Source organism: Odocoileus virginianus, chromosome 26 (genome assembly GCF_023699985.2).
Source record: "Odocoileus virginianus isolate 20LAN1187 ecotype Illinois chromosome 26, Ovbor_1.2, whole genome shotgun sequence".
In the NCBI taxonomy this organism is placed as follows: Eukaryota; Metazoa; Chordata; class Mammalia; order Artiodactyla; family Cervidae; genus Odocoileus; species Odocoileus virginianus.
In genome coordinates this window covers 45343438-45370598 of record NC_069699.1, presented here as the reverse complement: position 1 = coordinate 45370598, position 27161 = coordinate 45343438, and the positions used below count along the sequence as shown (strand labels likewise).

The 27161-nt window shown below is 55.9% G+C and overlaps 1 long non-coding RNA gene across 1 annotated transcript; it reads left to right on the top strand.

Moving 5' to 3' along the window:
• Window positions 1-21: 21 nt before the first annotated feature.
• Window positions 22-23870, top strand: LOC110125288 (uncharacterized). The gene is made up of 5 exons (XR_002310011.2): window positions 22-109; window positions 7125-7225; window positions 8336-8532; window positions 19645-19772; window positions 21981-23870. It is a non-coding gene; the product is annotated as an uncharacterized lncRNA (long non-coding RNA).
• The last annotated feature ends 3291 nt before the right edge of the window (window positions 23871-27161 follow it).

The following is a 27161-nucleotide window of genomic DNA, read 5'->3' as shown; positions in this document are numbered from 1 at the left end:
AGGCACTACTGGAAAAGCTTCCCTCAACGCTGTGAAGAAAGGTTCCTAAGCCCGGAGGATACAATCTCGACAGGAAGGCGAGGCTAACAAGCCGGGCCGGCTCATTCAGGTTTTGCCTCCTATTTTTCCTGGACTTGAGTCTCAGGTCTCATTAAAGGTCTTGAAGGCGACGGGAATCCTTGAGGAACACACGTTAGGCGGGAAGTGACAGGAAATTCGTGTGCCGAAAAAAGTACCCCTGGCTACTGTGTGGAGAGTGAACTCTAGGGGGCAGAGGAGAGGAGGCAGAGCTGTGAGGAATCTGGGACAGGACTTTACCTGGAGCTGAGTGGAGACTCGAAAGGTGGATAGGAGTGGATAAAGAAAGACAGTAGACTGGGCTTAGGAGGCAGAAGGTTGGGGAGACAAAGAAGGCCAGTGTAGCCCTTCAGTTGAAGATCGTGCCTTCTACAGAAATGGGCAAGAATGGGGGAGAGACAGGGGTCTTGTTGCTTTATTCTGAGGGAGCCAATGGCTCGGGTGTTTATTTAAAAAAAAAAAAAACTTTAAATTTATATTGGAGTACAGCCGATTAACAGTGTTGTGAGAGGAGTTGCAGGTGCCCGGCAAAGTGACTCAGCTATACGTATACATTAATCCTGGAAGTTTTCTTTTTAGATGCATTGAATGTGATATGTCTGTTGATACCCAAAATGAGTAAACATTGCCTCCTGATAACTCTACTGCCCTGTCACGCCTTACCCCTACAGTTTTTTGTTTGTTTTTTTTTTTCCCACACAGCAGTGGAGTCTGAGGGCACTTCTCTTTATTTTTCTGGCCGCACCATGCGGCACGTGAGATCTTCCTCCAAACCAAGAGTTGAACCCCTGTCCTCTGTACTGGGAGTGTGGAGTCCTAACCACTGGACTGCCAGGGAAGTCCCTGAGGGTACTTTTTAAGATACAAATCAGATCTTGTCACTTAAAGTCTGCAAGGACTTCCCCTTGCATTAGAGATGAATTCTTTACCTCCCCTAATCCTGGCAACTCATCATTCACTTCTCTCCACCCCCATGGACTTCTTTCTTTCCTGCCAGGCACAAATACTTGTTCCTGCTTCAGGGCCTTTGCAGTTGCTATCCACTCCAGGTGGACTGCCTTCTTCCTGCTCTTTGGATGGTGTGCTTACTTGAAGAGGCCTCCCTAGACTGCCCTATCTAAAATAGAGAACTTCTGCCCCATCTCCGCAGTTACTCTCTGTCCTTTCATTCTGTTTACTTCCTTCATAGAACTTTCCCAGCCTCTAATTACCTTTTTTATTTACTTGTGTATGTGTGTTCATTGGCTCAAGCACCATGAGTTCAGGACTGGTTTGGTCACTGTCATTTTCCATTGCCTGGCACAGCACTTGATGTAGAACAGGAGATTGAGAACCCTCCATTCCCCCACTGACCCCCCCCCCCCCCCCGCCCCCGACCACCCTGAATGGACACTCCTTGCACTCCTTGGCAGGCAAGTTCATGGATTGACAGACACATGTTGCAGAGAGTTGGGGAGTGAAAGGGAAAGGAGGATGTGGGGGCTCGACGCACAGGCGACTCCTTATTGAAGCATTCCTGAGAAAAGGGAGAGAAATCTGGCAGGTTGAGTTAGGAGAATGAAGAGTGGGCTCAGATGCTCCAGGGGTGGCATCAAAGAAACAATTGAGGGTCTCCCCTTGCGGTCCAGTGGTTAAGACTCCACACTTCCACTGTAGGGGTCACAGGTTCAATCCCTGGTCGGGGAACTAAGATCTCACATGCTGTGTGGCATGGCCAATTTTTTTTTTTTTTAAGAGAAGGAAAAAAAAGTCTGTTGAGGCCAGGAAGAAAGGTGTCTCTACAGAAGCTAAGTCCTTGATGGGTGCTGAGAACAGGCGGATGAGCTGGTGGGAAGAGGTGGGGGCTACAGGAGATGGGGGTGGTGCAAGGCCCCAGAGTGTGGGAGAGGTGGGGCCGGAAGTTGGGGCAAAGAGGGGAAGGTGTTTTTTTTTGGTTTTGGGGGGTTTATTGGCCACACTGCACCTCTTGTGGGATCTTTATTCCCTGACCAGGGATTGAAGCCACACCCTCAGCAGTGAAAGCACTGAGTCTTAACCACTGGACTGCCAGGGAATTCCCAGAAGAGAAGGTTTTGACTCTCACACCTTGAGAAAGGGAAGCACACAGACACACGCTGAGGACTTGTTGCCAGGTTTTGACAGTGGCAGAGTGAGCAGTGAGCAGAGAGCCATAGCCGGACGAGGAGGCAGATTCAGAGGTGGATGACGGCCATGCAGTACCCCTGGAGCGGCTGTGGGGATGGGCCCAGGGCAGAGTCCCAGCTGAAGGGCGAGGGAGGAGCCAATGACAAGGATGAAGAGCTTTAGCTGTGATCTGAGGGGACCATTTTGGGGGCTAAAGGGAACCATGATCAGGAGCCATTGGCCTGCCATGCTTTTCATAGTGGGAAAAGATGGTAGGGCCAGCCATAGGTATAAAGAGAGAATTTTCCTACCTACTTCCTTTCTTTTTCCCTTTCCTTCTCTCCTTCCTCCTTTCCTTTCTTCTTCCTCTTTCTTCCTTCCTCCCTCCCTCTTTCTTTCTTTCTTCTTTCTTCTTCCTCCTCCTTTTCATTCTCCCCTCCCAATCTGTCTCTTTTTCTCTTCATAAATGTACAAAGAGCTTATACAAGATCTTCTGTAACCTGATTTTATTCATTCAGTTGTAACCTGTGGACATCTTTTCCTCTTCATGAAAACCTTTTGTAATCCTATTTTATTTTACATGCTTTAAAAAAATCTTATTCTGAGAGGAGGTCAATAAACATCACCAAATGTCAAAGGAGTTTCTAACAAAAAAATCGTGAAGCCCTCAGCCGTTCCCCCAGGGACTCACCCTCTGTCTGTGTGGAGGCTTCTGTGGCATAGCCTTGGGCAGAGCTGCTAGCTGGACTCAGCAGAATGTCTGTCAGCCAGGTCTCTTGTGCCTTGGGCACAAGACAGACATGTGAGGCCCCTGTGACCCAACAAACCTTGGTCTGGGTGGGACTGGGTGTGATGCGCCTGAGCCTTGTGGCCTGCAGAGGTGTGGTCTTGTCCAGGCCTTGTCCAGCCACAACCCAACCCACAGCCTGAGTGGGATCCACTAGGGCCTACTTATTGAAATGTACAGGGTCAGGGACATCTGGCGTTATTTTTGTTGTGCTTGGCACTGTGCCAGGGTACCTGTGGGGACCTGATAAATGTTTGCAGAATTAAACGTAAATATTTCACAGATCCAGGCAGATGGCTGAATCAGTGGGCAAGACATCAGTCAGCCTGGAGGGAGTTCACAGAGACAAGTCAGTTCTTTTTTAAAAAATTATTTCTTATATTTCTGACTGTGCTTCATTGCTGCCCAGACTTTTCTCTAGTTGCAGAGTGGAGGCTACTCTCTAGCTGTGGTGCGTGGGCTACCCATTGTGGTGGCTTCTCTTGTGAAGTGCAGGCTCTAGGCTCGTGGGCTTCAGTACTTCTGGTGCTTGAGCTTATTTGCTTTGTGGCATGTGGGATCTTCCCAGTCCAGGGATTGAACCGGTGTCCTTTGCATTGTAAAGCAGATTCTTATCCCCTGGACCACCAGGGAAGCCCTATTTGTGGACTTTTGGATGATGGCCATTCTGACCTGTATGAGGTGAAACCTCATGGTTTTGATTTGCATTTCTCTAATAATTAGTAGTGTTGAGCATCTTTTCATGTGCATGGTAGCCATTTGTATGTCTTCTTTGGAGAAATGTCTATTTAGGTATTCTGCCCATCTTTTTGATTGGGTTGTTTGTGTGTTTAATATTAAGTTGTATGAACTGTTTGTGTATTTTGGAAATTAACCCCTTGTCAGTTGCACTGTTTGCAAATATTTTCTTCTAGTCTGTAGATTACCTTTTCACTTTGCTTATGGTTTCCTTTGCTGTGCAGAAGCTTATAAGTTTATGTCCCATTTGTTTCTTTTTGTTTTTATTTCAATCGCCTTAGGAGACTGACCTAATAAAATATCGGTATGATTTATGTCAGAGAATGCTTTACCTTTGTTCCCTTCTAAGAGTTTTATGGTGTCATGTCTTATATTTAAGTCTTTGAGCCATTTGAAGTTTATTTTTGCATATAAAGTAAGGGTCTGTTCTAACTTCATTGATTTACATGGGGTTGTCCAACTTTTTCAACACCACTTGCTAAAGAGACTATCTTTGCATATTCTTGCCTCCTCTGTTGAAGATTACTTGACTATAGGTATACGGGTTTATTTCTGAGTTCTCTATTCTGTTCCATTGATACATGTATCTGCTTTTGTGCTAACACCAGGCTGTTTTGATTATGGTAGCTTTGTAGTATCGTGAAGTCTGGCAGGGTTATGCCTCCAACTTCATTCTTTTTCCTCAGGATTGTTTTGGCAATTCTGGGTCTTTTATGGTTCCCTGTGCATTTTAGGATTATTTGCTCTTTTTCTGTGGAAAATGTCATGAGTAATATGATAGAGATCACATTAAATCTGTATATTGCTTTGGGTTGTATGACTGCTTTAACAGTATCAATTCTTCCAACACAAGAGCATGGGATACCTTTCCATTTCTTTGACTCATCTTCCCTTTCCTTTATCAGTTAAACCAGATAATTGGAATAAAGCACTGAACATTGTGCTGAGTATACATTAAGTGTTTAATCATTGTTCATTCCAGCCACACTGTTCCCCATAAGGCTCCTGAGGAGGCAGACATGACTTAAGGGAAAATGTCAGTGTCAAGTGAATGCTAACAGTGAGCACAGGTTCCAAGGAAGGTTCAGGATGGAGGGCCACCAGAGTCCTCAGGGGTGCTGGGTCCACTCAGTCCTGAAGTTACAGAAGGACAGAGACTGCCATGTGCCCAGATAGGAGGAACTGGAGTGGCTCGTCAGAACCACAATATTTTAGGAGAGAAGACTGGGAGTCGGAGAGGAGGCCCCTGAACACCGGGTTAAGCTTTGGATCTGGTTGAAAATTCCTATGAGAGACCATCTGGTTCTTGTGGCCCCAGAGGGCAGAGCTATGGCTGAGGGAGGCAAATACCAGCTCCATGGATCAGGGTCATTTTTGCAATCAGAATTTCTTCCACACCATGGGAGGCTCCCAGAGTGACAAGCTCTCAGCTATGAGAAATTACTGGGAATAGAGGTTGAAATATGGGATGGAGGGTTGGAAAATATAGCTCTCAAGTTCAGTTTCCTCCAAAAGCCTAGGGTCCTAAGCTCCTGGAAAAAGGAAATATGGTGGGCAGTCTGCAGTGCCAGGCTGGAGCCCAGGATCTGTCAGGAAGAGACAAGATAAGTGCCACAGAGGCTTGGGGGTAGCACATTCCTCCAGTCACTGAGACACCTTCACAGCCCCAGGCCACATATTCCCTCTGGGGAGTTCCGGGCCATGACGTGATGTGACATCTCCAGCCGAGAATGTTAGCCTGTCATCCACATGGGGGCAGCACAGGACCGCGGATGGAATGGGGCCGCCAGTTGCTGCCTGGAGCAGCCCTCTGGGAAGAAGCCCTTTGAGCCTTCAGGACCTCTCACACCCCAGCTTCTAGCACCCATCACCCCCACCAGCCCCCCCCACACCCATTCTCAGTAGGTTCTCTGTGTAGTTGAGTCTTCACTGGCTCCAGGCTCCTGGTGGTGGTATAGGGTGTCCCACCTATACCTTGATCCCAAAGAGGGATCAAGGCAGAGAAAGTGGAGCATGTGGGTGTCCCTGGGCAGCCCGTGCTAGTCTACATCCGAGTTACTGGAGGTTATGCCTATCGGGGGTTAAAGGAATAGGTTTCCATATCTGACGAGTTCAAATTCTGACTGCTGCTCCCCAGTGGAGTGACTTCACCTCTCAAGAGCTTGTCTCTCCACCTGTGACAGTGGGGGGATGCTGAGCAGGCAGGAAGCCTCCCAGGGTCCTTGGGAGCTGGCAGGGCTCTCATCACCCTATTTCACAGACGAGGAGATGGAATCCTTGGGCCTGACTTGCTAGAGGTCCCATGGCCAAATGGAGAGCTGTGCTAAATCATCAGTCATGTCCGACTCTTTACGACCCTTTGGACTGTAGCCTGCCAGGCTCCTCTATCCGTGGGATTCTTCAGGCAAGAATACTGGAGTGGGTTGCCATTTCCTTCTCCAGGGGAATCTTCTCGACCCAGTGATCAAACGCGCATCTCTTATATCTCCTGCAATGGCAGGCAGATTCTTTACCACTAGCGCCACCTGGGAGAGCTATTGTGGTCCAGAGGCCCCCACCCCAGGACCAGAGGAACATGGGATGGTATGTGGTCATGAAGGAAACCCTGCGATACTGACAGGTGACCTGGGAGAAACCTTGGCCTCTACAGCCAGCAGATGCTCAGAGTAGGGGTGTCCCCTGTGCTGGCCCTGCTTCCGCTCAGATCCACTGGCCCCTCCCAGAAGATGCCTAGGAAGGAGGGGGTGGTGGTGGTGGAGGGCAGGTTCCTCTCCTGCCCGCTTGGGCCGGGCTTGGTTCTGTGGGTCTCAGGCACAGGGACTGGCCGGGTGTGAAGGTGGAGATGCTCAACCACACGGAGGCCTGACCTGCCAGAAAGGGAGGGACGGAATAGGTGGGCATGAGAGGGGCCCGGACAGGGCAGAACTGTATTCCTAAGAGGCTTCTCCAACTCTCAGCCCTGTGTCTGAGGTGAAGAAAGAGCATCTGAAAAGGAAGAATGAAGCTGAGGGCTGGGAGGGACCCCTTTCCTTCCCCACTAGCAGCCTCCAGTGGAGCCAGCACTGCAGTGCCATGGCAACTGTGGCCTCTCCAGGTCCTCTCTCTCCTTGAGCCCCATCGTGCCTGGATGCCCCTCCAGCCTGTGCACACCTTTCTAGCTGGGGCTAAAGAGAAGCTGGGGTAGGGAGGGCTCCTTTCTCAGCCCCTGTTACAGCCCAGGGGCTGAGTCCCAGGGCCACCCCAGGCTCAGGATCACGTGGAAGATTCTTTAAGGGGCAAGAGGGAAGGGTGAAGTGGCCTTTGCAAGAATTCTTCTGAATGAAAGAAGAATGAATGAATGAAATCACCTCCCTAAGATTTCAAACCCCCAACTCTCAAAGTCTGTACTCTTTCCCAGGTCACAGAGGCTGCGACCCAGGAGCCCCTGGAAAGGATGAGAAAACCAGCGTTGGGGCAAGGGTCTTGAAGATCACCGGGATCCCCTCTCCACGCCTGTAGGTAGGGAAGCTGAAGTCTAGAGATGAGCAGGGACTTGCCCAAGGCACACAGAGAGGATGTGGCAAGGGCAGAACCGGGGTGGTCAGAGCGGGGCAGGGCAGGGGGGCATCCTTACTGTTGGCTTGAAGAGCAGGCAGTGGGGACCAGGAGGGCTGTGCCTTATGGTGTGGAGGTGGGGTTTGGGGTGGTTATGGGGAAGGCTCTGGGCCTGCCTTGCCTGCTCCCCATTTAGCGCTTCAGTAAACCCACTTCCGGCTCCAGGGCACAATGGAGTGAGGGAGGGAGGAGGCCTGGCCCAGATTAGGGAGGAACAAGGGAAACCAGAGAGAGCAGCAAGGAGCTGGGGATCCGAGGAGGAGCACAGGAGAGCTGGAACCCACAAGGTCCCACTGAGAGCCCCTGCGCGAGAAGCGCTCTGGCCCAAGTGCTGCCCTTTCCAAGCTCTGGGCCCTTGGGCAAATCCCCCAAACTCCCAGCATCTGCCCCTCACTCGCCCCCGCTCCAGGTAAAACAGGGTCAGCCCACAGCCTGGAGGGAGATTCTCTGTGATGGAGCAAACAGAAAGAATGACCCCTGGCTCCACTTGGGAGATGAGTGGCTGGGCCTGTGAGCTTGAAATCCTTCATCTGCGGGCCCAGGGCTACTATCAGGATCACCTGGAGCATCTGTGAGGTGCAGAACCTGAGGGCTGGGACAGGAGGAAGCTGCGGGCATAGCACCCCAGGATGCAGAACAGAGAGTCCGTCTAGGCAGGAGCCTCTGCAGTTTGGAAGAGGGGCTCTGGAGCCTTCCTGGGAGAGGAGGAGGGCTGCTGGGGCACAGGGGCAGCCGGCCTTGTGAGGTCAGGGAGAGGTGGGGGTGGGGTTGGGAGGCTGTGGGCCGAGCAGGCTCAAGCTGGCATTTGCTCCCCATGGCTCTCTGGCACTGGCCCCCAGCTGATGAGGGCCTCCCGGAGCTGTCGCCATACCCCCAAAGCCTGGCCCACAGTGGGTGTCCTAAATCAGGGCCAGGGCAGGAAAGGGGCGTTCTGCTAGGGCTGGGAGCCAGGAGCTGTGCGTTGGTCCTCGCCACACCTGCAAACTGGCTTCTTCTGTTAATTCTATGTTACAGGTGAGGAAACAGAGGCCCAGAAAGGTAAAGTGACTTGCACAGGGTCGCACAGCTATTTCTCTGTCAAGGCCACTCCTGGAAGCTCTGCTGGTCTTGGATGCTGCCGGAGACGCACGATGACAGCTTGGGAAAAGGAGGGCCACATCCTAGCCGAGGAGCGAGCCTCTGGGAGAGCGTGCTGTGGTCTCCAACAGCAGGTGGGTCCCAATACAGCATCCCTCCTCCGCAGTGCTCTCCGTCCTTCCTTTCCATGTCCCCCCCCAACTCTTGTTCATTAGTGGGTCATCACATTCTCAGGCACTCACCGTCTGTCCACTGGTGAAGGCTGGAGGGCATGACCCACTTGCTGCCTTGACACTTAGCAGCTGGGTGACCTTGAGCAAAAGCTCCATTGGCTTATAGCTCCGTGACCTCGTGAGACAGGGATGAGCGTGCCACCTACTGCTCTGTGGGTTATGGTGAGGCTCTGGTTACCCTCACAGGGCCTGGCCGATGGGGCTCTGTCCCATTTGATAGCCCCTGGGGAAAAGGCTTGAAATGGCCAGAAGGCCCCGCTGGTGATACCCAGCTCTCTCCCAGACCCCCAAATCTCCCCTGGAAACATGTAGGCTGCCCACCCCCAGGGCACCCCGCCCAGAGGGGGCTGGGAGAGTGGGGATGGCTCCCCAGATGCTTTCTTCACCCCCCAGCAGCAGGCAGGGATGATGGTGGGGATGGAGCCAGGAGAGGGCGGCTGAGGACAACGGCTGAGTTGAGGCAGTGAGGGCACGTGCGGGCCCCTGGCCACCCCTAACAACCAGCTGTGGGTGAGAGACCCAGGGGCTTCGCTCCGCCTGCCACAGCGCTGGCCCTGTCTGACTGGCGCGAGTCCTCCAAGCACTGGTTTTAACCCATCTTTTTTCTGCAAGAAGCTCCGAAGCTCCCGGTGGCGCGGGGGCGGCTTCCCCTTGACTTGCGTCTCTTAGAGGATGCGGCTTGGCTAAAAATAACTCGAATTGCTGTGCTCCCGCCCCCGGCGTGGAGGAGGGGCCCAGGGGCCTGCGGGGGCGGGAGCCTGGAGGGAATAGAGCTGCAGCCGGGAGGGGGTTCCCTGTGAGGAGAAGGAGAAAAGCGCTGCTGGCAGGTGGGAAGGGGTGCGGGGGGCTGAAGGGAACGGCCCTGTCTCACCCACTTCTCTTCAGGCCAGCTCCGGAGCAGGGCTGGGGGTGAAAGCTGACCCTGATCTCTGGCCGCGCACCGCGGAGGGGGCCAGTCTGGCTGGGTAGCCCCAGCGGGCTCCTTCCAGCAGGAAGTCTGTGTTTGAAGACCTCCCTCCACTCAGCTCTGAGCTATTGAATGCAAGCAGTGACAGCAGGGGGCGCTCCTGGTTTCCTCTCGCCTTCCCTGTGGTGGGACACGGAGCCCCAGATCCTTATCCAAAAGCTGGGTGCAACTGCAGCATGAAGCACTAGACTCCTGGGCAAGCCGAAGCCTCCTCTCGCGGCCCCACCTCCTCCGTCTGTCTGCAGAGGCGGCATCAGACCTCCCCCATCACCCCCTGGGTACAGGGCTGTGACAGCCTACATGGGACCACCCCTCCAAGCAGGCTGGGGGCTGTGGTAGAATCCATGAGGCCCTAAGCCAGCAGGACCTGGGGTGCCCGCATGAAGGCGGGCTGGTCCGGGAGGGTGGGGGCTCCAGTGCCCATGGGACGGGGGAGGTCACCGTGGGGCCCAGGAAGGAGCCTGAGGTTGGGCTGCACAATGGGCTGCCAGCCCTGCTGGCTGCCTGATGCTGCCCTCTCTGCCCTCCCCAGCTTTGTACCCCAGGGCCGAGACAGAGCAGGAGACAGGGCGCAGGAGGCTCAATGGCGGGGCCAGGGTCTCATGGCGGAGAGGGGACTGATGGCTGTCCTTTGTGCAGACCTGGCAGAGGCAGTGGGGAACACACTGGTGGGGGGGGCCAGTCAGCCCGGCAGGAGGAATGGGCTGGGACCTCCGGGGCGCTGGGTGGGGGCCCTTCATGCTCTGTCTCAGCTTTCTTATCCGTAGGGGTGGTGGTTGGATGCCCTGGCAGTCCCCTTAGATGGAGAGCAGAAGGAGCCAGAGTGGAGTAGGGAAAAGATCAACTACCCCTGCCCACCTCTCACCTCTCAGCACTTGCGGGGCTCTGCAACCTTCTGTCCTAAAGTCACCCTCACTTTGCACACAAGGAAACCAAGGCTCAGAAAGAAGAAGTGACTCACCCGGGATCCTAGGGCTTGTGCATGATGAACCAGACCTTATTTATTTATCTGGTTGCGAGAAGTCTTAGTTGCAGCACGTGGGATTTTTAGTTACGGCAGGCGGCATCTAGTTCCCTGACCAGGGATGCAACCCGGGGCCACCCTCCAGTGGGAGCATGGAGTCTTAGCCACTGGACCACAGGACTGGACCTTTGAACCAAGGACTGTCCAGCTGCACAGTCTGTTTTCTCATTTCATCTTGTTCTGAACATGGAGCCAGATGCACTTATGCAGTTGAGTTGAAGTGGGGTGCATGGGTGTGGATCCAGATGTGAGATGCACAGTGTCATGTAGCTGTAGTAGGGACCCCTACCCCGACCCACCCCTCCCACTCTAGAGTTGGCTCAGGTCACAGAGCACCTCGTTCCTGGGCACCAGTGTGCCTGGGAAGGGTCCATGTGTGCAGGGGGGTCGGGGAGGGAAGAGGGAGTGTATACCCCGGCGGGATGGGAACATTATCATTAACAATAATGATAATACAACCCACCCCCCAGGATGTTTTTAGCAGCTCTGTTCCTGAGGAGAGGCTAAGAACAACACAAACATCCAGTAACAGGAGAATTAAGAAATCAACCGCACCTCCCGCAGCAGTAGGGGTGAACCCTAAAGCATAATGTAGAGGGAAGAACACAAATTGCAGGAAACTACACTCAGTTCAAAGCCATTTTTATCAAGTCCTCCACCAGGGTGAAACTACACAGTACTGTTTTAGACGTTCAAATGCATATGATCAAGCTCTTGCAAAAGTGATAAATGAGCATTCTTGGTACACTGGGGGAGGTAGGAGTCAGGTAGGGGTGTCACACACCCGGAGATTCCCCTGATGAAACCTATTGCTGGCTCATAGGATGCCAGGTGCTGTTTGGGGTGCTGGGGACAGGGTAGGTGGGCACAAGCAAGACAGACGTGAACCCCAGGTCTCACGGTGCTTATAGTCTCGCGAGGTGCACTTTGATCCTGTTCTTGTGTTGCACGGTAGGTCACCAGCATTCATTAGGTTATTATGTATTGTCACAGACATTCCTTTGTTGTTGTCATTCAATCACTAAGTCGTGTCTGACTCTTTGCGACCCCATGAACTTCAGCATGCCAGGCTTCCCTGTCCTTCACTTTCTCCTGGAGTTGGCTCAAACTCATGTCCATTGAGTCAATGATGCCATCCAACCATCTTATCCTCTGTCGCCCCTTTCTCCTCTTGCCTTCAATCTTTCCCAGGATCAGGGTCTTTTCCACTGAGTCAGCTGTTTGCATCGGGTGGCCAAAGTATTGGAACTTCAGCTTCAGTCCTTCCAATGAATATTCAGGGTCTATTTCCTTTCAGATGGGCTGGTTGGATCTCCTTGCCATCCAAGGGACTCTCAAGAAAGCCCCTTATGATATTACCTATTGTCACAGACATTCCTTTACTTTAATCAAATACTATACTTAAAGAAGTAAATAAGAGGTAATTGACCTCTCCCTCAAAAAGTCCCACCCAAGTGGGTGAGGTGTGGGGGCTGAGCCCCTCTCCCCACCTCTTCTCACTGATACACTGTCACATTCATCCAGGAGTCCCAACCCTTGGACCCACATCCCCCCCAAGGTGTCCAGTTCCAGCTGAATGTCCCACAAGGTTACTCCCTCACTCTTCAGCAGGTGAAGGTCAGATTGGCTTGGAGTGCAAGGTTGGTGGCGGGGGAGGGTACCCAGCTTCCGGGAGAGCCAGAGCCAGTTGGGGAGGTCAAATGCAATGGAGAGAGGTACAGAGCCTGGGGAATCCCCCCTCTTTCTGGCCCAGGGCTCTTACATGACAAACAGAGGCGAAGGGTGCCAAAGATGGGAAGTAACAGATCGGCTCTGTCTCAAGTCTGCACCTTCACCTGGGTGGGGCGGGTGTTAGTCTGCCGTGCATCCATCCATCCAACCATCCATCATTTATCGGACACTGGTGATCTGCCACACAACACAACAACAGGAACATTACATACCTTGCAGGACTGTAAGCTGCACGAGGCCTGGGGTTCATGTCTGTCTGGCTTGTGCTTGCTTCCCCGGCCCCCAGCCCGCGTCCCCTGCCCTCCTGGGGCAGGGCCAGCCTAGCTGCCCTCTCTCCATGGCCTGGTGCCTGGTGGGTACTTGCTGAGGGGCACCCTGCCTCTCTGTCACTGCTCTCAGCAGAAAAGGATGCACCTCCAGGCCCTCACGTGTGCTGTTCCCTCCGCCTGCAGCAGTGCACCCCCACCTGGCTCCGTCTAACCGTCATGGCCACTGGGAGGCCTTCCAGGACCGCCCCAGCCGGGCCAAGCCCTTCTCTTCACACCTCCTGCAACACCACAAGCTGTACCCTGGTCATGCTTTGTCTAGGTCTAGCTCTCCTGAGTTGGAGCACTCCCCTAGATCAGGCCCAGGTTCCCCATGCCTGGGCTAGGGGGCCCTCCCCAGGAGGGCTCTCAGCTTCATTCTCTCTGGCATTCCCACTCCTGCACACAGTCTGGCATTTTCTCCCTGGAGGAGCCAGGCACGAAGGGGAGGTCAGTTTCTTCACCAGCCCCCACACCTCTTGGACTCCAGTCTCTGGGTCTTCACCCCTCCTTCCAGCAGTCCACCTATCTTTCCCTGAGGGCTACCAGGGCTCCACGTGTCCATCTCCTTTCTTCCAGAGCTGCCCTTGGCAGGAGAGATAGTGGGTGGGCAGGGTCCGGGAATGAGGTGACAGGAAGCTCCCTGAGAACACTCCCCCCAGCTCTCTACCTCCAGAGCCTGTGATGGATACAGGGTGGGGGATGGGAGAGATGGCAGTGAGTGGTCCCCGTTCCAAATCCAGGTCACTCCCGGCCTGCTCAGCAGTCATCGGTAATTAGGGGCCAGTAGGACGTGGGCAGGCGGGTGGCAGGAGGCCTAATTGTCTGATTTTTCAGGTAATTAACGGGAGGCTGTCTGGCCTGTCCCCGCGGGGCCCAGCATCCGCCACCCCATCCCCTGGGCAGCCCCAGCCGCCTAATGAGGCCAATTATTGAGTGGTGCCCCGGCCCTCATTAGCCACCTGGAAAGGTCATGTGGGAATGGCACTGGTTGGGGGGGGGCTCAGCCAGCTGTGGTGGAGGTTGGGAGCTGCCAGCAGTTGGGGTTCGGGGTGCGCTGGGGGCTGTAGGTCTCTGTGGCTGCTCGCTGAGCGGTAGCCCACCCACACTTGGGACCTCACTTCCTGCCCCTGCTCTCAGGGCAGGCAGGAGCTTTAGGTCAGATCTTGCCCCCTGCCACTTCCTAGCAGTGTGGCCTTGGGCGTGTCCTCCGGTCCAACCCTCTGTTTCCCGAATCAGAGATGACGGAGGTAAAACAGTGGGTTCCCAGTGCATAGGTGCTCACCCTCTACCCACTGGTCAGCTCCTTTGCTACACTCTTGAGGAAATGTTGGCCCAGAGCCGGCAGGGCCTAGAGTGGTCGGTGTGTCCAAAGCCCACTCTGCAGAGTGTCTGGCGGCTGAGGGTAGGCAGCAGAGGTGGCCCTCTGAGATTCAGCCTAGGGACCCGCTACTGGGCAGGGAGTCCTGGGAGGAGTCATAGAGGTGATCCAGCTTGGGAGAGGGGGACCCGGGAACAGCTGGACTTTCTGGACACTTGAGCAGAATGGCGATGGGGAAGCAGGAATTCTCCAGGAGATGAGGGGCTGTGTAGATCATGGTGGAGCTGGAGGCCCTCCACCTGCTCCAGGACACTCCAGGACATGAGACAGTGCCGCAGCCTGCTGTCCAAGGGAGGGCTCTGTTCTTTCTTGGTTGGTCCACACCATTCTTGGCCCAGGAGATCACTGTGCCTTCAGATGTTGAGTTTTTTGGCTTCTGTGGCTCCTCTGTTTCAAGAATTCTGTGACCTAATTCCATGCTGACAAATTCCATGCTGTTCCGGCTCCTGTAAATCATCAGCTGATGCTACTTTTGGTCCTATGGCCAGCCCAGAATCTAGGTCAAGGGTTTCCAAACTGTGTCCCCCAGGAGCCCTAGGGTGGGAGCGGAAGTGAGAGGCCACTGACCTTCCAGTTGGAACGGCTGGACTTCGATCTTTGATAAAATATTAGTAGCTGCTCCTTTGTGAGCTGTAGCCATGTGCCAGACATGTACTGGGCCTCTGCTTCCACGTGTGTCCTCAGAAAACCCCACAAGGAAGGTAGTGTCCCCTCCCCATCTTACAGTTCGGGTCGCTGACGCTGTCGGAGGCTGAGGCCAGGCGGCACGCCCCGGGGCTCACAGCCTGTGCAGAGGAGAGCCGGGACTTGGACCCAGTTCCATTCTGAGCTGCTGGGAGTGTGGGTTCTGCAGCTAGGAAGAAAACTAGGTGCAGGACTTGAGGGGAGTGTCCCATTTATTGTCGTTGGTTTCCTCCGGGTTGGAAAGTGTGGGCGCACCTGCCCCTCTGCTCCGGAAGAGCGTGGCCCCAGCCCCAGGTCACCCAGGGCCCCTGTGGCCCACCACGTGGTGTCTGTGTGCACTAGGGCCCATCTGCCCGTCTGTTTCCCTTCCCTCTGCCGTGGGTTCTGCTTCTCCGTGGTCCAAACAACAAGCTCCAGCCCAGAAATAGCATATGTTTCCAGCCTCTGCTAGTCCAAGCCATAAATCACCCGGTGTGATGTGCTCCTTGTGTCAGCTTGCTTCAAAACTCGGCGTGGGGGTGGCTGAGTGAGTGTGAGGAGCGTGCAGGGCCTCCTCCAGGCCGAGAAGCTGGGAGCTGGGGTGAGTCCAGGACTGAGGCTCAGGGAGGCAAGCAGGGACCGGAGCTGGCCTGGGGGCTCAGCCTGGGGTGGGAACCAGTGGGTGGCGGCCCGGTGTCAACCTGGGTCTCAGGGCTGAGACTTAAACGGGAGCTGAAATCAAAGGGTCAGGCATCAGTCTTGTCCAGTGGCCAGAGGTCCAGACTTGGCTTGGAGTCAGGGGTCAGAGGGTAGGGGCTGTGACTCAGAACTTCATGAAAATGGAGAGCTAAGCTCAGTCTGAGGTCAAGGTCAGGTCTCAGACTGAGGTAGGGTCAGAGGTTAGAGGTTGGAATCAGTCCAGTGCCGAAGGCCATGGCTAGCTGAGAAAGAAGTCCGCAAAGACTCAGAAACTGTCCTAACTCTGTCCTGGAAGTGACCGGTGGTGGGATGGCAACAGAGGGATCCCTGTGATAAATAAGACAGGATGTTGTATGCAAAGCCACTAGAGCAAGGCTGGGGGCCTGGCCCCCAGTCCCAGCCCCCTGCCTTCAGGATGGGAGCCTTGGTTGCTGACCTCTGAAACGTGGATGATCACGCCCCTGCCTCTGTGTTGATCACGCTCTATCAGTGTTGCTGATTTCTACTGTCCGAACTGTAGGCCCTGGAGTAGGGGTAGATAAGCTAACAGAGTAAGGGGCAGTGGTCACGGCGCGTGTATGAGATGCTTCCATGGCACTGAGTAGGGGTCTCGAGAGGAACTGTGGCAAAGCCCTGCATCCCCATTCATGCCCCAGGGCCCTGTCATTCCCAGGCTGCCCCTGAGAGGTGGCTGTGCAGCTAGTTCAGGCCGCTGCGGCCTGCCCTGAGCCGCGTGCAGGCAGCACTGTCTGGGCCTCCATTCTGTCAGCTGGGTTTTCCCGCCTCTTCTCCATTCCAGGCCCAGCGTGGCCGGAGATGTGGGGACAAGCCCACAGAGCAGCCGGTGAGGGAGCTGGGGTGGAGGAGGCAAGCAGGAATGAGAGGCCAGCGGGCAGAGGAGAGGGTGCCAGGGAGGAAGCCTTATCACAGGCCACTCTGTTCTCATCTCCCACGGGGCCTGGTCACGAACCAGCCTCGGCCATTCACCCACCCCTGACCTCAGAGGTCACCCCCTTCCCACAGGGCAGCACAGGGGGTTCAACAAGGTGGGGGGGCACCAGGCATGTGGGTGGGTCGGAGGCTGGAGGGAGGTGAGAGAACCCCTAGGAGGCAGGAATGGTGGGGAGCCAGTGAAGGACAAGTGGACAACAAGAGGGCGGCCCTGCCCGCCCAGGATGCGAGGCCTCCAGGCTTTGGCTGTGAAAGTCCCGGTCACCTCCCCCGGCTGAGCTATTAATACCCAGCTGGGACCCACGCACCCTTGCTGGGAGGACGCCGAGTTCCTTGGGGGCTAAAAACGGTCTGCGATGGGGGTGGGCCCCGTGTTCTCCCTCACTGCTCGTCAGAGGAGCTGGGGCCAAAGGTCAGGCTGGCCTGGAAGGGGGCCAGAGCCAGCATGGGGGTGCAGAGGGCGACTGAGCCCTGGGATGGCCTGAGGATTCCAGGCTGGAGCAGGAAGGCAAGCAGCCAGTCCAGTCCCCGAGGGTGGGTGTGAGGGGCTTGCCAGTGGTCCCACCCAGGAGGGGACCAGATCTGGCCTTCCTGGCTCCTTGCCCCAACCTGGGCCTTCTCCCTCCCCTCTGACCTCAGCTTGGTCTGCCCCAGGCTGCAGAGGGGCTGGAGGCTGAGGGTTGGCCGCCTGTCTCCTTCTGCTAGGAGAGGCCTGGAAGAGAAAGGGGACCCTGGGGAGTGGGGAATTGGGAGCCTCCAGTGGGATCTGGGCGCCGAAAGCAGAGCCTTTCATGCTTCAGCTTCATGTGTGAATCTCGATTATTCGCAGCATTCTCTCAGCAGTAAGTAAATGGTGGTACCATTTTCTAGATGAGCAAATTGAGGCTTGGTCATCTCCTCAGAGCCCGAACTGGACAGACCCGGTCTGTCAGAACTCCAAACCCCTGTTGGAGTCGTGTTGCCCCCTGTTAATGTCACTGAAAAAGAGATTTCTTGGTTTGTCTCAGGGATCCATGAAACAGATATCTCCATCAAAATGCCCTGATCACCATAGTGTTCCCGGCCCACCCTGGTGGCCAAAGAATGAAGGGCCTGCATTGGTGAACCCCGCTCCCAGTGATCACCGACCTTCTTCCCTCTTTCCTGGGGCTCACGGGACATCCAGGAGCCTGTGCTAGTCTTCTGGGGTCAAGGCCACCTGAGGCCACCCGCTCCCTGCTGTGTCCCCCTCCCTTCCTGTGACAGATGCTCCAAGATCCAGAGCCGACCCCGGATGAGCAGAGACTTGGCCGGGAGAGCCCAGATGAGAAAGTGACTGGGAGGTGTCAGCCCTGGAGGCCCCCTGAGCCGGAAATCCCGACAGCTGCCTGGCTCACGGGTCCTGGGCACTGGGCCCTGACCCAGGGCAGGCAGCGGCCGCATCAGGTGTCCAGAGGAGTTGGGGGAGGTGATGGCTGGAGCCAGGGGCGGTCTGCCTGTGGTTAGCGAGGCTGTCAACACCTCCTGGGGTGTGAAGACAAGAGTGATGCCACGGGCCTGGGGGCAGGGTCCTCCTTTAGCCTGGAGGGTCCGAGGGGAGAGACGGGCCCTTCTTGAGGGTCTGGAAGAGGAAGCACAGCCCTGTCCTAAGCTGAGAGAAACCTGGCCCTGCCTGAGAAATCTGAGGAGGGGGACAGATCCCCCGTGGCGGCTGGTAGAGGGGATGTGTTTCCTAAAGGATGGTGGGGAATAAGGTGTGGGAGCTTGTCCCAGCCTGACACCAGGGAAGGCTGCCATGTCCTGGGCTCAGGGGGCAGCTGTGAATCTGCCTGCCTCCCCGTCCTGTCTGGGAGGTGCACGGCTCCACAGGGCAAGGCAGGAGGCCTCTGTGCTCAGGCTGACCACACAGACAGCCCCAGGGTTTCCCTTCCCTGGGAGAAAAAGAGAAGCCTTAGCCTTGCCTGGATTTTCCTCAGCCTCTGGGGAGGCTCTTTACCTCTGTGCTGGTGGAGATGGGAGGCGGGCCACCTCAGAGAGCCTGAACCAGGGGACTCCTCCCAGGATGGGCCCCCCTGCTCGTTTGATCCGGGCCCCTCCACTCTGCTGATGCCCACGCGCTCTGTCCCTCTGGAGCCACCTCCCCAGGCAGTCCTCCTGGATTGATGAGAGATGAGGAGGCCCCATGCACCCACTCCCATGCCAGGCCTGCAGTGTCCAGGGCCACCCCGTGTCCTTAGGGCCCCCACCAGCAGAGCCTGACCACGCGAGGCTTTGGGCCTCCACCTCTCTTTTCTCACTTTCAACACTCCCTCTCTCCCAGCTCTTTCCTAGACCCCCGGGCCTCTGGTTCTCTGACTGAACCAGCCCCTTGGCCACACTGGGTCTGGGCTACTCTCCTGTCTCAGCTGTCTCTGCTGCTCGGTCTGGGGCTCAGTCCCCTGCCCTGGGTCTCTGTCTCTTCTCTCTGGGTTTGTCTTCATGCTCTGGGCTCTGACTCAGATCTGACTGTCTCTCTTGTTTTAGTCTCCATCTCTGCCCCCTCTCTGTCTTAGTCTGGCTCCCGGACCCAGTCTCAGATGTCCCAGCCTCTCTGTCACTGTTGCTCTAGGACCCAGTCCTGGCAGTGTCTCCTCTCCCCACCAAGCTGGGGCACCTGCTCAGACATCTGCTCTGCCGTCTGCTCACTGGGTCCCACCGAGTGCTCAGACAACTCCTGTGGTCTCAACTCTGGCCAAAGTTCTAGGGGAACCACTGTGATTCCCAGAAGGTAGTTGAGCAGGAGACAGACCAGGGGGGCCTATGCTTGCCTGTCCCTTGAGGGACTCATGGCCCTTGGCCTCCCTCTGCTTGGGCCACTGGCCATGGTCCCTACCACACATAACTGCCAGTGCCACAGGCCTCACGTTTCACCCCAGCACTGATGGTTCAGGACTCTGGGCAGGGTCTCGTCTTGTGTCTTCTGGAACCAGTAGGGCTGACTTGAGCAGGTGTCAGAGGAGGGAATGTCCGTGCACTTGGTGGGCACCGGGTACTGTCCCCAGCATAAAGAGGTACTCCATAGAGTCCCCATGACTGCTCCTGTGACTGTAATTCCCCAGGGTCCCCAGAGTCATGATAGGTGGGGTAGGGGATAGGCTCAGCTGTTGCTGCGTCGAGTGTCCCACCCACGTCCCTCCACTGTTGGACAGAAGACCTCTCCCCACACCTGGGAGCTTCCCGTCCTCAGAGTCTGTCTCAATTGCACACTGGTGCTCACTAAGTTAATTACTGCTGTCTTGGGGATATATTTTTTTAAGAAGACATTTTTTTCCAGGGGGAAAAACACGCAGGAGTTATAATTAGTCAGGAAGAGGAAAGAGGAGCGGAGCGTGTGAATCACCAGCCCCGGTGACAGACGGTTAGAGCTGAGCAGAAGTTTTGGGAGAAGCTGCTGGGGTGTGGGTGAGTTGGGGCCGGGGTGCTGCCCCCAGGCAGGCTGGGGTCCTCAAACACCAGGTGTGTTTGGGACCTCACCCATCACCTGGAAGTCTTTATGCCCTCGCCCCAAGGCTCTGTCCCCCATCACCATCAAGGTTCCAGCTTGTCAGCTCCCCTGCAGGTCCCACCAGCCGTGACCATCCCCCGGGCCTTCTGTCCACCTCATCCCAAAGCCAGTGGCAGCCCCTGCTGGCATGTACCTGGGCAGAGAGCCTTGTGACCTGAGTGAGGAGAGAAATTGTGGAGGGTTTGATTTGCATCTAGACCAGCTTCTCATTCATTCACTCACATGTTCATTGAGTACTGAAATCCTGCCGTGTGTGTGGTCCACAGACAGGCAAACCAAGGCCCAGAGAAGTGCCGCTCCTGGCCCAAGGCCACACAGCAGTCAGTGGAGCAGCCTCTCTGCCTGTCCTGTCATACCCTCTCTGTTGAACCGGACCCTGGGCAGTGCTCTGGGCCACCAAGGTGACCACAACCAGGCCCATATTCTGAGCCCTTTCTAACTGAGCCCGTGTTCTGATGGGGGAGGCGCCTCTAAGGCAAAACACCCAGTGCCGTGAAGTGAGAAGCACAGTGGGAGTCCAGAAGTGGCTCTTGATCCAGCCTGGTGGTCAGAGAGGGCTTCCCAGGGGAGGAGGTGAACAGTGTTCAGCGACTGGAAACAGCATGCTTGCCCACCATGCTGGAGGGATGTTGAGTGACTCTGTAACTGGGCTCAGACAGCGGCAGGAGCGAGGAATCGCTGGGGAGCCTGGCTTCTGAGCTTCTGAGTCCTCACAGTCCCCATCTCCCTGCTGTTTCTCTGGAGTGGCTGTCTGGGGCACTCTCAGACCCTGGTCCTTGCTGACCACTAGTTCTTTTTTTTTCCCCCCACTAGTTCTTTTGGATGTCTGAGGCCCGCTGACAAATGTAACCCCTGTCTGGGCAGTCAGTGGCCAAGGGGACTGGACCCCAGGGTTCTCCCTCTCTCCTTCTCCTCTGGCTGAGGGCTGTCTACCCAGTGCTCTGGGGGCTCCGCCCAGGCCTTGGGGTCCACTGGAGCAGCGTGGCCTGTGCCTGAGAGCAGAGGAGAGGATGCTTCCTCCCCTGGGAGGGTGTGGCATCATTCAGCACACAGAGCACTCCCTTCCATCCCTGGACCGAATTAGCCTTCCAAATTACAGGCTGCATGTCCTCCAAATTGGGGATTGGGTAGGAGAACAGAGGGCCAGCTCTCCTTCCTGCTTCCTGCTCAGAGGGCTCTCGGTTGACCCATCCCTAAATAACAGGACCACGTTAGGAAAGAATTCTGGGCGCACACACCCTCCCACCCCAGGGTGCAGGAAGCCCCAGTCTCAGACCTACATTGAGGCTCAGGGCGAGGCTGTGTCCTCCTGGGGTTTGACAACAAGCTTAGACCCAGAACATCTAGTTAAGGCCAGTTCGTTATTCTGAGGGCACTTGGGGGATCAAGTCATTCATTCATCAAGCACTTTCTAGACACTTTCTCTGTGCCAGGCCTTGTGCTGAGCTTTGAGAAACTGAGCGGCAGTGGAAGTGACAGACATGTGACCAGGAAGTACATGTCAGGATGAGCAGGCCTGTGGCAGGGGCTGTTTGTTCCCAAGTGGCCCTGGGAACCCTTGATGTGGTCAGGGAGAGCTTCCTGGAGGAAGGGGTATATAGGCTGAGTCCCAAAAGAAGCATATGTCCTTAGCCAGGGGAAAAGAATTCCGGAAGGAAAGAACATCAAGTGCAAAGGCCAGCAGCAGAGAGTGAGGGAGAGCGTCAAGAAGTGGGTGGAGGCACTGGTTTGTTCAGATCCAGGGGCCTTGTCAGTCATGCTTGGGAATTGGATTTCATCAGAAGTACAAGGGGAGAGGAGACCTGTGATCCCAGGAATAGAAGAGGATTGTGTGTGTGTGTGTGTGTGTGTGTGTGTGTTGGACCCACAGCCCTACCCTGGGGGTTCCAGTATAGGTATAAAGGGATGTGGGGGCAGATGAGGGGGTCCTGGGACCTCCCACATTGGTCTCCCCCCTCTTCCAGACAGCCTAGGGCCTTTGAAGAAGCAGTGTTTTACCACAAGGAAAACATGGGAGCCTGATGGTATTTCTTTGTGTCCTGAAATCAAGGTGCCTTCCTGTGCTTTCACTAATTGGTTTGGAACTTTTCATGTTTTTGTTTTAGAAGAAAATCATTATGGATGTCAGGCATAAATGCAATCCTTGTGTGGTGCTGAGAGCAGAGAATGGAAGGAAAATACCTCCTGAGCTCGCCCACGCCTGTGTCACAGAAGAGGCAAGTGAGGTGGGGGGCGGGGGTTGCCGAGGCCACACAGCCACCGTGGTGGTCCCCTGGGAGCAGGAGGGGTGGCTTTTGGGGCTCCTTGGTGAGAGGATGGTTGGTGAGGGGTTCTTTCAGCAGGGAGGAGAGAGGACCTGGGGGTTCCTCCAACTTCTGGTCTTGCTTGCACACCTCCTGGAACAGAGAGCTCACTGCTTCCTGTCCGCCTGTGCTGAACTGGCCCACTGTTACCTGGTGGACAGTTCTCCCTGCGTGGGCTGTGCTGCTCCCTTCCAGTCCCATGCAAGGTTCCCTGTATTCTGTCCTCTACCCGACCCGGAACTTCGTCTCCACCTTGGCTATGTGAGGTGACGCTGGGGCCCCGGGTGGTCTTGGCAGGCAGGACCCTCGGCCTCTGCAGCCCGCCAAGGCTGGGTCTGATCTGGCCCCAGTGTGGTGCCTGCAGTCCTAAGCCTGAAGCTGGGAGGGCTTCCGGGCTGGAGCTTCCCCGGCTGGCGGCCAGCGTGGGAGCGTGAGGAAAGGCACGGAGCCCGCTTCCTGGATGTGTGACCTGCTGTCCAGCACGTCCTGCAGGGCCCGGCCCTGCTCGGCCGAGGACATGAGCTAGTGGGTAGAGTCAGGGCCTGGCAGGCAGTCCCACGGGCCGTGCTGGGCAGATGGGTGGGGCGCCAGGTCGGTGTGCGCCCTCACTCAGGAGGCTTCTGTTTACCTCCTGCCGTATGTCTGGCCCTGTGATGGCTGCTGGGCCTTCAGAAATGAGTTAGACACCGACCGGCCGCTGCCTCTGAGAGCCAGTGGTCTGGACAAGCAGGAGGAGATGACAGAGAGCAATAAAAAAACCCGCCTCCCTGGCCATATCAGCGAGATTGGCTCCAGACTTCGGGTTTGTGAAATCCTAGCTTACTGACTTCCAGCAGCAGCGAGGGACCTCTCAAAGTCACCTCTGGCCTCCTGCTTGTTCTGCTTGACCTGCCATGCCTCCCTTTTGCTGGCCCCCAGATGGCCTCTGTGTACTCTGGTCCAGCCTCCCCGGGAACTCGGCTGCAGTGAGCACTCAGGGTTTAATGGCCTCTCTGGCCATCTGGCCTTTGCCCAGGTTGTTCTGTCTGGAAAATGTCCCCTTCCTTTTCACTTGCTGACGCCTACTCACTCTTCAGAGTTGGCTTCCCAGCTTCCTCTCTGGGTAGCTTTCCCAGCCTCCAGATCAAGACAGCCCTGTCCCTGTAGCTCCCTACACTTCTCCTCAGAGCATTCACGGACCCTGTAATTAATCGTGTGCTAGTTCCACTGACGGTGGCCCCCGGGACCCAGAGTGGCCAGATTTCTCATGGCCACAGCTGGATCCCATGGTCTCACCCCACATGAGCCCAGAGCATGTGCTTAGTCAATATATGTTGCTGCTGCTGCTAAGTCACTTCAGTCGTGTCTGACTCTGTGCTACCCCATAGACGGCAGCCCACCAGGCTCCCCCATCCCTGGGATATATGTTGAATGATGAGTAAATGTAAAAACCGCAGTGTTTCTATTAATAGAAATTTAAGTTCAAGCACAGACGTCAGCTAGTAAGATTGAAATGCATTCTCATATACCCACAAGCTGAGGATGTTGCAAAGATGATTACCCTGGACCCTAAAAGGCAACCACCCCCTCGCCTGGTCACCAAAGTCATTGGCAGCAGCCGGTTCAGGGCGGCTCTGAAGTGAACAGCAACAGCAGTGACCCTGGCCATGTGTTGGGAGCCACCTTAGCACCAAATAAATGCAGAATTTTTTTCAATGAAACATTTATTTGGATGCCAGAACCTAGAGTATCAAAGATGTGTGTGGAGCCAAGATTCATTCATCAACAGACATTTCTTCAGAGCCAGCTACGTGCCAAGGGTTGGCTGAGCACTGCGGATCTGGCCGTGGACAGACGGGCTGCCTTTGCTTGTATCGGCGTCAGGCTGAAGCCAGAGGAAACGCAGGATCAGTGGACCCACGTTCGGCTGTGAACCAAAGGGAAGGGAAGACATTTCCTCCATGTGTGCTCTCTGAGCCCATCTCTGTCAGCAAAAGGGCGCAACCTGACCCTGTCCTGCAGGGCCCTGGAGACTCTGGTCGTTCTGCTGGGGGCCTGGGCCAGTCGTCCCCGCCCCTCCCCAGGACCAGTGTTCAGGCAGCTGTTCTAACTGGGAGGCCCCAGAGGACCCAGCAGACATGTCCCTGCTCATATCTGCCCCCCTTCATGGCCTGTACGCAGGATCCAGCCCCCAGCCAGCGTCTGCCGACGGTCACATTAGGGTCATGTGCAGATCAAAGCAGCCTGTCTCTGCTGCCAGGTCAAGGCTGGGGTGTCCCGCTGCTATGCGCGTGTTAGGTGGGGGGCATGCAGGGGCTGGGGGCCCTGGGAGAGGATGGTGAGTGCCTTGTGAGAACAGGGCCTTGCCTTCTCAAACTCACCAAGACCTGGCCTTTCTCATGCTTCAGCCCAGAGTCTCCCCAGAAAGGTAGCTGACAGCGAGACAGCCACCTCCCTGGGGCCGGAGCCCCCAGCCCACCTTGCAGGACTTGGGTCAGTGGCCTGGGATCTCTCTCCGGCCACCATGCCGACGTGCCAAGGCCCAGGTCCTCACCCATGGGGCCCTGCTGGAGCCGGGAGGGCTCTGAAGGACACAGACAGCTCTTCCTCTGGCAGGACAGTGGGGCCATTTATCAGGGAGATAAGCTGTAGCCAGAGGGCAGAGCTGGCGGAAGGAGCTGTCTGGAGGAGATAATCTAGGGTCACTCAGAGGGCAGAGGGTGCGGAAGGGCTCTGTCCCTACCCCACCCTCTGCCACCCAGACCCCGCCCCTCTGCCTGCTGGCCAGGCAGGCATCTGGCTGTCTTACCTCATGCCCTCCGGGGGCAAGGAGCTGGGCTTTGTTGGGCATGGAGTGAAATGAGCATTTCCTGTTCGTGTTCTGTGCCATGGCAGGGCCCCTGTAATCCTGTCTTGCCTCTTCACAGCTGGGGAAATCAAGGCCTGGAGGAGTGGACTTTGGACTTGTCTCGTCAAAGGGAGTGAGCATGGGGTCCTGACCCTGCCTTCAGCTTCCTGGACAGAGTGGGAGGGGAAATCCACAGGGTGCTGGGTCACTGGGCACTCGCCATGTCTCAGGAGCTGCCTGCCTCACCTCCGTCCTGTCCCCTCTACCTTGGGGACTCGGCAGTACCTTGTCCTCTTCTTCCAGAGGGAGGCAGTGCTCAGAGAGGAGAGGGCACCAGCCCAAAGGCAGAACCACTAGGAAGTGGCCCAAGGGGGGTTGGAATGCAGGGTTCTCAGAACTGTGTCTAGAGCCCTGTCTGCCCAGAGGGGCTTTGGGTGCCTGACAGAGACCAGAACAAACCCACTGGGTGGAGGGAAGCTCTGGATCCCTCTGGCCAGCTAAAAGCTGGTATCCCCAAACTGTCAGAAACCCCCAGGCTGCTCTGCTTCCCCCACCTCCCTACCTTGGCACTGGTGTGTGTTAGCTGCTTAGTCACGTGGCACTCTTTGTGACCCCACGGACTGTAGCCTGTCAGTCTCCTCTGTCCATGGAATTCTCCAAGCAAGAATTCTGGAGTGGGTTGCCATTTCCTTCTCCAGGGGATCTTTCCTACCCTGGGATTGAACCTGGGTCTCCCACATTGCAGGTAGTGGTGCTCAGTGGGGCCCAATATACATTTCTGAACAAATTATTAAGTCTAAAACGAGCAAACTGATGAGCAGAAATAGTGACATTTTCCCTCTGTGAGTCCCTGAAGCTGGTGAAGCCCTCTCTCGGGCCTGGGCACACTGGTCTCAGTATCTCCCTACCAGGGACACCTCTGCACACTGCTTACTGGCTCTTCACAGTGGTTCCATCCGAGAAGACAGTATCACCTTTGGGAGTGTAGAGAACCCAATTCTTGGAGTGTAGAGGGAGGAGGGGGAGGATGAAGGAGTGAGGAGACCCCTCTCCTGGGCCGGAAGCCCACTGGGCCTTGCCCCACCATGGACACTTCAGCCCTGTGGCCCTCCCCTTCGGTATCACTAAGGGTTGATGTGTTCACAGTGTTGCCGGGACCAGGGGCTGGTCTGGGAGATGAACCCTGGATCTCCTCTCTCTGCCCTAATGTCCAGGGCAGTAAATTTGACCCAGAACCAGCCAGAGGCTTTTCTGGAAAGTATTTGCAGAATACTTTCTGTGAATGAAAGGTAGCCGGGGGAGAGGGGGGCAACCTGGGAGCCTTGGAATTCATCTGGCAGCCCTAGGGGCCTGGGGGTGCTTTTGAGAGCCTTTTTGGCCCATGATCAGCTTAGGGGGTTCTGGGTACTCTTTAGCCTGGGCCGTGCTGGGCAGGGAGAGGGGTCTGGATTGCGCAGGGAAGGGCTCCAGGGCCAGGGGGAGGAGCCAGTGAGCGTGAACCTTGGTGCAGAAAGGAGTCCCTGGGGGCTTTGTTGTGGAGGGACAGGAGGACAGACAGGCACAGCTGTGTCAGCCCCACCACCGCAGCCCTCTAGGAGCCCCCACACCCAGAGGGGCCTGACCTGGGTTTGGTTGGGGGCATTGGGACCTCAGGTGTGGCAGGGTTTTTACTCTCGGACACTGGGTCACCTCACATCAACCCAGCGGAAGATGCACACAGACCTCCAGTCCTCAGGAGATAAGCACCTGGCTGCCTCTGCACCAGTGCAGAGCAGCCCTGGGCAGCCTCCCCCAGAAAAACCCCCATCCTAGGAAGTCCCCTCCTTGGTGGTTTGTGGGGGGGCACATTGCCAGCAGCGGGACCCCACACTGAGCTGGCTTAGCCCCTTGGGGGACAAAACAGGCACATGACAATTTTAACAACCCAAAAAGAAACCCAAGAAACACGGCTCTTGCTGTGCCCCGGACAATGCTGAGCTTGGCCTTACGGGCAGTCTCCCATGGCCTTTTATTCTCCTGACCCTGTGAGGGGTGCGCAGTGATATTCCTTGTTTTACAGGTGAGGAACCTAGGCCCAGAGCCACAGAGCATCCATAATCCTAGCAGCAGACGTGCGCGGCGGTCCCAGAGGGGCCTCAACGCACTCCCCGGATATG